This window comes from Mytilus edulis, chromosome 8 (assembly GCF_963676685.1).
Source record: "Mytilus edulis chromosome 8, xbMytEdul2.2, whole genome shotgun sequence".
NCBI lineage: Eukaryota > Metazoa > Mollusca > Bivalvia > Mytilida > Mytilidae > Mytilus > Mytilus edulis.
The window spans coordinates 86,202,971-86,212,945 of NC_092351.1; the positions used below are offsets into that span (position 1 = coordinate 86,202,971).

The 9,975-nt window shown below is 30.5% G+C and overlaps 1 long non-coding RNA gene across 1 annotated transcript; it reads right to left on the minus strand.

The window, feature by feature from the left end:
• Positions 1–3,452: 3,452 nt before the first annotated feature.
• On the minus strand, positions 3,453–4,813 carry LOC139486503 (uncharacterized). The gene is made up of 2 exons (XR_011655591.1): positions 4,136–4,813; positions 3,453–3,571 (listed from the first exon to the last, which is right to left on the minus strand). It is a non-coding gene; the product is annotated as an uncharacterized lncRNA (long non-coding RNA).
• Positions 4,814–9,975: the final 5,162 nt, after the last annotated feature.

Genomic DNA, 9,975 nt, shown 5'->3' on the forward strand with positions numbered 1-9,975 from the left:
CGGATAGCTTAGCAGCATTATGTACCTATGGATTTGAGCCGTTATTTGTGGCTTTTTATGACAGGATTGGAAAATCGAATTATGTGGCGAACAATTTAGGAGACTTATTAGAGACTGTCAGTCTTAAGTATCCACTCTGTTGGCTTCACTTTTTAGTAACCAATCTGTCAGATACATTTCACCTCGCGTCTGTATTATTAACAACATCTCTTGGATTACAGAAAGTTCTGGCTGTACTTTGCCCAATATGGACAAAAACCAAAATTACCGAAAGAAAAACAGGTGTAGTTTGTGCTATCTGTTTTTTATTTTCATCGGCCATCAGTATCCCCAGATTGTTTATTGTAAGATTTGTTTCTTGGAAAGGAGAAATCTGTTTGGTATCAGAACCGCACGTTAGCGTCCAGAAATATGTCTTGGCATTTTATCCTATTATTCTAACCGTTGTTCTATCCACTGCTGTAGTTGCTATGATCGTATCTACATGCTATATCGTTTTTATCCTGTGTCACAGAAAACTTGTAAGAGGTCATACGCATGCTTCAAGCTCTGAAAAGAAATCTTGTGTGCTAGTTCTAAGTGTAATGGTTGTATTTTTACTCTCGGAGGTACCAAGATTGTACATTAATTCAACCATATTTTTTACTTATCACACTGACCTGGAAAAGAACGAAAACATTGCTTTGGATAAAATGAGGACTTTAATTATCACCAAAAAGGAAATGGCGTGCGATTACCATAATAATGAGAAGGCACAATTGAACATACCAAATTATAATTCATGTACTGTCAATGATCTACCATCAACCATTAGAGAAGAAGTTAGAGATTATATATTTGAGAATGTATTTTTCGGTAAACATGGTAAAGGCATAAGTGCGAATGCTTTTAAAAACAAATATTATTCAGCTATAAGAAAACCTATACAATTTTTTGACTATGACTCATTCAATTTTATTCTCGATTTGTACCGCGACGTTGTCCCGAAAATGTATTGTAGTGGTGGTATAAACGTCACTCGGTTAGTTGATGGATGTTTAGAAACTGTGATGGACCTTCATAATTCAGTTACTGTTCTACATATGCTTGCATCTACGCCGTTCAGTGAACCATTGAACTATACTATCAACATTTTCTGGGGACATTTGGACATTAGTTTGGAACATTTGAAAATATTCATGGAGATTTTAAAGCTCTCAATGATTATTGGCTGTTCGTCAAATTTTATAATATACATACTCATGAGTGAAAAACTACGCACATGTTTGGCTAGAAAACTGAAATGCTGTCGGGACGCAAAGGATAAAATACCAGGAGACATAGACATAAACTGACATATTTTATGTTCAAGTGCATGATTAATTATTATTAGATGGTCAACCTAACTGTATTATATGTATCTCATTCTATTCATTTCTATCTTCATCAGAAGGCTGTTGTATATGTTTATGTGTTGAGACATTTACAAAACAGAAACAAACCACCTATCTTCTGCAGGAATTAATTAAGATCGGAGTCGAAAGTATCTTCCCAGGAACGACTTTCGAACTCACAACATCAGTATTAACAGGGTTGTGAGCAATGACGAGAAACTTGTTAGACAACTCGGCCTTCCAGACTTATGTTTCATTCATGTATATTCAACTTCTTTTTTGTGTTTAATTGTTTGTTTGCTTAAACTTCAGAAGCAAGGAAAATATAAATAAAAAAATGTAATTTTGTTATCTTGAAGCAAAGGAGTAGGTTCACATCAGGAAAGTTTTTGAAACACTTTTTAAACACTTAAATGTCTATTTAAATTGATTCGATTCGTTTATGTGAAAGATTTTAACTGATTAAGTCATTAAAAACGCTCTGATTCAAGCTTAAATATGAAAAATCTATCAAATATACCAAAACAAGTCACTTTTCAGATGGTTTTTGTCAAAAATTAAAGTGGCCGCATCCGTGTTCATCCTCAACCTTTATATATGTTTTGTATTATCATCAAATACAACTTACATTTAAATATTATGAATATACACGAATGCGGCCACTTTCAATTTGATGGAAACCGTCTAAAAATTAACCAAATAGCTAACATTTTGAAAAGTTCATTAATTTAGCATGACTTAACGATGCTAGAACGCGATATTTGTGCATTGTAATGTCAAAAACAGCTCATATTTATGTTACAGAAACATTTAACTTTCCAAAATATAGCTTAAAGATTACATTTTCACAATTTTCCAAAAATGCTTTATTTTGGGGCCAAAAAGGGGTCTTACTGAACCTACTCTTTTGTTAGATGATAGTTCAAGTATGGCAGATAACCCAATTTATCTTAAATCAACTCCACTAACAGACTATACAAGGGATGATAAGGTACTGATATATCTTTTGATGGCCGTTCATGGAAGTTTTCAGTAAATTTGTTTTGTCCTTTTTTAGGCCAATTTTATACCTCACGGATCCGCCTCATTTCTGACACAAAATGACTGTTAACATTTGGCAACGCAAAAGTGAGGTACCTGGGCTTTTAATGCTTTATTCGCCTAAATATATTAATGAGTGTTTAAAGGAAGGTTCAAAAGCCAACAAATAACCGTATGATCAGGGAAAACTTATTCGTTATATATAGATCATGTATGTGTCATGGAGAACACCAATGCTGGACAATATCAACAACATATAGTTAATAACCACACTAAAACACTATTAAAAATAGCAATTAAGGTGTAATACCACCATTGATTTTTCCCTATTAGTCTTTGTTAAATTGGTACTTTTAAAAAAAATGTACAGAATTTACCTTTATTTCAACCAAAGAAATACTTTGCATGAATAAAGTTTAATCCTTTCCAGTGCTACAGTGAAAATTTCACACTACATTTCATTGCATATAAGAAAGTAACCTGCACCGGAAGTAAACAATCACATTTTTACCAGGTTATTTACTGGTTACCTGCTTTGGCAACTATGTAACCTTAACTTTCCAAAATATTTTATAAGACCATCAAATAAAAAAAGAATGATGCTTTCAGACACCCAACATACATGTTTATGACTCAGAAAAATTTAAGTGCATTGAAATGCAGGGTTAATTTTCTACAACTGTCAAATTCAAGGGAATATTTTTTTAGACCTACTTTCGTATGCAACCGGATGTGGCGTATCATGATTTGGTGGTATTACACCTAAAGAACACCTAAATGTCAAATAAACTTAATGTAATTTTTTTCCCTCCAATTGCAAGTTATTTCAAGCATAACTGCCAAGTTTTGTCTCAGTCAGATCTATAGTTTCAGAGAAAATCACTATACTGTAAGGCCATATCCTACGGCAATTTCAGTCTAATTTCTTCGACAAATCCAAATTTCAGTGTATCATTATAAAATGCAGTGTTGACTAATATCTGATCAAAAACTCATGATCTATGCATTCAAACAATTAAATAGAATACAAAAGACAACTTTTAGATGATAAACAATTTTATTGCACCTTTTAGAGTTCATTTGAAGGTCTGTTTTGGTCTGTTTTGGTCCATTTTTCCTCCTTCCTTCCTTTTTCATCAAAACTTGATATCTTTTGTCTAAAAAATAAAACAAATGTGATTATATTCCCACAAAAATGATATAAATGTAATGTTAAATCAATAATTAAAGTGTTTTAGCTGAAAGAACTGTCTCTATAAATGTTAACAGTCTACACGGAAGTTTCTAGAAGCCCTTATGTGTAACTCGAGTTTTTATTCTGTTCGCCTAGTGTGACAAATAACGGTTCCCTTTCAGTCAACCATTTATTGTTACTGGTATCAAAGTCTTTTTATTTACTCATAACAGTATATTTCTAATAGATTTACACAAAGTGTCCACTTTCTTGTATTTTACATTAGAAAATGGGGAGAAAGAGTAATAAAAAATACCTCAAAATGTTTTTAAAAAGGGTTATGTCCCTTGGAATGCTGGTACAAAAAATAATTGGTAAGAATTATAAAGTTTAAGTATGTGAGACTGGATTCTGATGTGTATAAATCCAGGGCAAATAAGTGTTTAGATGATTTATTGTCTGTGCAAAATGTAGATGGCACAATGGCAAATTGTAAACTTTTGCGGCCAAAAAAAACACAAAAAACATGATGATAGTTGATACTTACTTTAATGCTGAAGTGTCATCTGCAGACCAATTCACATATAAGATTTTTCAACAGAATGCTCTTCAGAACATGTGAACACTGAAATAAAAAATTCACATGTTGTATAAACAAAACTGTTAGGGCATTATTTAAAATTTAACACAGTAAACTAAATACAGCTTTGTCTGTCCACCCATTTGACTTAGAAAACACCCGTAAACCCCCATTTCAAGGCAATTTTACCTCAAACGTGCTTTCTGTGTCTCAATCCATTCCGAATAGTCCATGTTTACAATGTATGAACTGGTTTATTAATAAATTTTAAAAATGAAAGTACAATAAGGTCACGAGTGCACATGTAGTTTCCTTAAATAGGTGTAATACCACCATTGATTTTTCCCTATTAGTCTTTGTTAAATTGGTACTTTTAAAAAAAATGTACAGAATTTACCTTTATTTCAACCAAAGAAATACTTTGCATGAATAAAGTTTAATCCTTTCCAGTGCTACAGTGAAAATTTCACACTACATTTCATTGCATATAAGAAAGTAACCTGCACCGGAAGTAAACAATCACATTTTTACCAGGTTATTTACTGGTTACCTGCTTTGGCAACTATGTAACCTTAACTTTCCAAAATATTTTATAAGACCATCAAATAAAAAAAGAATGATGCTTTCAGACACCCAACATACATGTTTATGACTCAGAAAAATTTAAGTGCATTGAAATGCAGGGTTAATTTTCTACAACTGTCAAATTCAAGGGAATATTTTTTTAGATATACTTTCGTATGCAACCGGATGTGGCGTATCATGATTTGGTGGTATTACACCTTAAACCGCTAGACAAATCATCAACCAGAACCAAATTAAAATTTGATCTGTAACTAGTCATGATAAAACAATGCACCAAATATCAAATGAATATCTTCAAACATGAAGAAAACAAGTTTAGGAAAACATTGTCATTTCGGGACATTTTCTAGCTGATTATGCGGTATAGGCTTTGCTCGTTGTTAAAGGCCGTACGGTGACCTATAGTTGTTAATTTCTATGTCATTTTGACCTTTTGAAGAGAGTAGTCTCATTTGTAAGCATATCACAGGTTCTTTATTGACATGATTTGCCGGACTAACGGACGGACAGACAAAAAGAGTGCAAACCTAAAGTCCCCTAGACATCGTCGGTAGGGGGACTAAAAATGTCAAAAATATTGGAACAATAGTCAACATTGTGTTACAAAGTTAACGTAATAACTATAAAACCCCGTAACCCTTGTGGTGGTTATGAGCACATCAATGCATTGTTTAGAATGGCGATCTTTATTTTTAGCCACAAAAATACCTTTCCTTTTGTACAGATGCTGTTAAAGAAAGATTGTAAAAAAAGACGAAATATATTGAGCTCCAATATTAGCTTGTCAAATATCTATGGAATCATACAAAAAATCAAAGAGGAGACAATTTCCATGCAATTTTATAAAAAAAATGAATTATTAAGACACAAAACCCTGCCTCAATTTTCATATTTTGCTGAAGGAAGCCTTCAATTTTGATTTTTTTTTACCCCTAGAAATCTAAAAATTAATCAACAAAATGAGGTCAAGGTTTGATGAAATCTGCAAAGCAAACAGATAGACGATTTGTCCCTAAGGATATGACCAGACCAGTAGTTTTCCCGAGGGCCTTTTAGCCTCATGGTAATGTGATGGTGTATTTCTCGAATGTAATGTTATCTAAATTGCTTTTTATAGGTTGTGTCATGGATGATATGTTATAATTTCAAAACAAGATGGTATTTCAAATTTCACAGTTAACTAATATGCTAAATGACATATCTGGGGAGAACACTTGCCTAATATGAAATACTATAGATGTGTTCATGTTTTTGTAGTGATTTTTTTTTTAAATATTAAATTGTTTGTAATGATTGTTTCTAGATAAATGCTTGTACAGGTTAACTTTGCTCTACTTCTATATTTTCTTCTACTTTATATCTTTCCAAGTAAATAACTGTTTTAAAGGGGCACTAGCTGTCAAATTCATGGTCACCAATTTGACTCAAATTCTCATATTTTATTCAGAACAATGTAAAATATCTATCCAAACTATCAAAAGTCTAAAGTAAACAATTTACAGAGCATATGGTTAATAATATGTAGATTCTTTTCGTGCGTATTTTAGTCTAGACTCCATCTAGTTAACCACCGAGTTGACCTCGGATGACCATATATGTGATGTAAACATGAATATAGATATATATAGATTATGCCAAATCGTCGATTGGATATTTATAGGTCTGTTTTATTTTATTTCATAGATTAAATATAGATTCTTCTTCTCGTTTTTTCATGTATAAGAAAGACTTTTGTGGATCAAATGATTAACCTTACTTTCACTTTCAATGTTGACATTCTTTTCCTCTAAACAACCAGTACACGTACAATGCATGCTTTGTTCATTTCTAGTCAAGTGGTTAAATTGAAGTTCACTTGAATACGGATTTAATGAGGTTGAATTCTTTACTTGCAATTGAATAATTTATAATCAATGATAAAATTGAACCATTTTGGCTGCTAAAAGCAAATTATTATTTCACTATTTCACTTTCATTATTGTTTGAAGAAAAACAAATCATACTTAATATTTTTTTTTATATATCTAGTAGCCAGTGCCCCTTTCTTTGAATAAATAACACAACAAATAATGATATATTTTATTAATTAATATGTTAGAAACACTGAATGAGGACGGACACTTTCAGAGACAGACAACTTGATATTCAATAACAGATCGTTTAATATACTTAGAGACAGATCTAAATAAAGAAATGTAAAACTACACAAGATATTTGCAGAAAAATATACAGATCAGCTTTAAGTGTACATTAAAAACTCTTAAATATAAAATCCAGAAAAGCACTTCAGACACATGCAATTATTAAACGTGTTGTTTTCCATTTTTTCCATATTTTAAGGATATGGTTAATAAGAAAATAATAACGTTATGATATCAAAGAAAAAAATGCCTGAAATTCAATAGATATTAAAACGTTTTTTGAACTTTAAGACTTATATCTTAAGTAGCCTATAAATGTCAAAGATTTGCTATTTTATGAAAGTCCAGATGAAAAACATCAGAAATATATTTTGCTGGTAAATTGATCAATAGAATTACCCTTGATACAATATGATAAAATCATTGATGCATATTTGTGTACAAGATATACCTAATATTTAATGTTTTGTCCTCAAACTGGAAATCAGAATACCTGAATGGGTTAAATTCTAATTTTATTTTTTTATTTTTACCAAAATCACACCCTTTAAAAGTCTTTTTGTGATCTTATATTGTTTTAGTGTCAATGCTCAGTATAAGACTTTATCATGTAGATGATGAGATATGACAGAAGTATGAGAAACAAAAGACTGTGGGCTTGCATCATCCATTTGTGTTAAGCGGTTCATAAAACACTGATCACTTGTACAAACAATATATTCAAATTATAATTTGTACAACATTACAACTTGTACACTACATATATAACATAACTATAAAATAATCCAGTAAAATGTTTTTGCAAAAATTATATATTGAAAATAAATGCTCTATACTTTTATAATTTTCATGTGTTATAAATCGTTGGTTTCATATCATGTTCAGTTAAACATTTTCTAGATTGCAGTTAAGAATATGACATCTCATATTAGAAAATGTGTATGGAAATTCTAGGATTTCTAAATACATTAAAATATTTTTTAATGCTTTGTTTGTTAGCTGTCAAATGATATGAACATCATTGAACAGATTATGATTATATCCAACTCAAAGGTTCAACATGGTTTGGATTTCTCAATATAAATATGTCCACTAACAATATCAAAAAATCTATTTCCTTTTTTTTTTAGTTTTATATGAGTTTAATTGTTGAAAGTTGAGACTTTTTTTTAAATTTCTTGTCAAAGTTTCTTTGAAGCTATGGTTAGTAAATAATAGTTTTTATTCTACAAAGAAAGTGTCCAGCTAAAAACAAACCACCTGCAATTACTATGTAACTATGTACACATAAGTAATTACTATGTAACTATGTAAAAATACGTGCATTAAATATCAAGAATAAATATTACACATAAATACATTTGATTAAAAGTAGGAATAACTCAAAAAAAAATAATAATCAAAATTAAATTAGATATCATTAAAATAAAGATATCATTAATTTGTTTTGACCTATACATCAGAATGAGGGTTTAGATCTAAGTCCTAATTTCTGCTTTATACAATCCCTTATTTTTTTCTCGATTTGTTACTTTTTTATAATTGGAAAATTCAGTATTCCATATTCCAATAAAAATATTTTCTATACCTTATCATTTAACAAGAATACATTAGAAATAGTAAGAGTTTTATTTTATGGATATCAAGCATATAGTACAGTACTAATCTATTTTTTTGCAAGAGGCATTTCACATTATAAGTTTTAAAATGTTTAGAGATGATTATCGAACCTGCTCATAGAAAAGTCCTTAATATAGATGAACAGACAACCAACATCAACAATTAGGGTCTTTTTTAAGTAAAAAGTTTTAAAAGCCTTTCAAACTATCGTTCAAAGGTTAATTTCTGAAAATATGTATGACTTATGCTGTAAAAATTAAATTAAAATAAACCACAACACAGAATGGAAAACCACAAATCTATCACAAAAAAACAGCAAAAAGCATCTTGATTAGTTACAAACTGCAAATCAAAGCAAAAACAGGATTCAACAAAAATTCATTGATTTGTCAATACACATAATCGCTATTTATTCCATTCCAGATAAGTTCTAAAATTACACAACTTTTTCATGCAGTTGAAACTATCTGGGACCCTGTTTAACCAATTCACCATGCATGATACTTTTTAATGAGACCTGTTTAAACTACCATAAATACTTCAAACAAAATATTTTTTACTTCAATTTTAATTTCGAAAAAGTGGCTCATACTCTATAAAAGTTTCTTGGTGATAGCTTTCTAAAGTTTTTCCTCCGTCAGCTTACTACTGATGTCACAGTGTTCTCTCCAAAAAATTTTGAAGGCGCAAAATTCAAGGGCGCGTAACTCTTTTTTTTTTTGGGTGAACTATTGTGACACGAAAGCAATCAGTCATAAATCATGGCATGCAATATGAATTATAAAGCTCTGTGACATGTGTTTAATAATGCATAGTATTTATAAATTAAAAGAATATATACATGTATGAAGTGAATTGATTTCTGTCAATAAAAAGTAAATAAAGTTCAAGAAAAGATATATGATAAAGGATATGGTTACAAGACAGTTTGTTATCTTATTTGATAGTCTGTTCCTCAACTTTGTCCTGATCCTCTTTAGGGTTGAAAATCCCCTTTTACAATCTAAAATATAAATAAATTAATACTTGAATTTTTATATTTCAACTTGCAACTTAAATAAATAGTATGATAAATGAAAAGATAATGCATATTCATGTTATGATGTAAAAGATTTTATTTTAGGATATATATGTATTTACCTGCAGTAGATGTAGGCAATGATAAGCCAACAGCTGATAGGCTGGACAATAGAGGAAAACCTGCTGCTAACTTGCCAGCCCATTGATCAAACTAGCTGATAGAGACTTGAGGCTGTCATCAGTGTTAATTGTATTTTGTAGTAGCCTCCACTCCTGGCTTAATGGCACCAGATCCATTTTGAAGTGGTCTGAAAGGATCTGAAAAAGATATATATCCAATTTGAAAAAATAAAATATATAAATGGAATAAAATAATAAAGAGCCAAAAAAACTTGTAGTTGTTATACTTTGTTATATTACATAAAAGAAGTACATGTATAA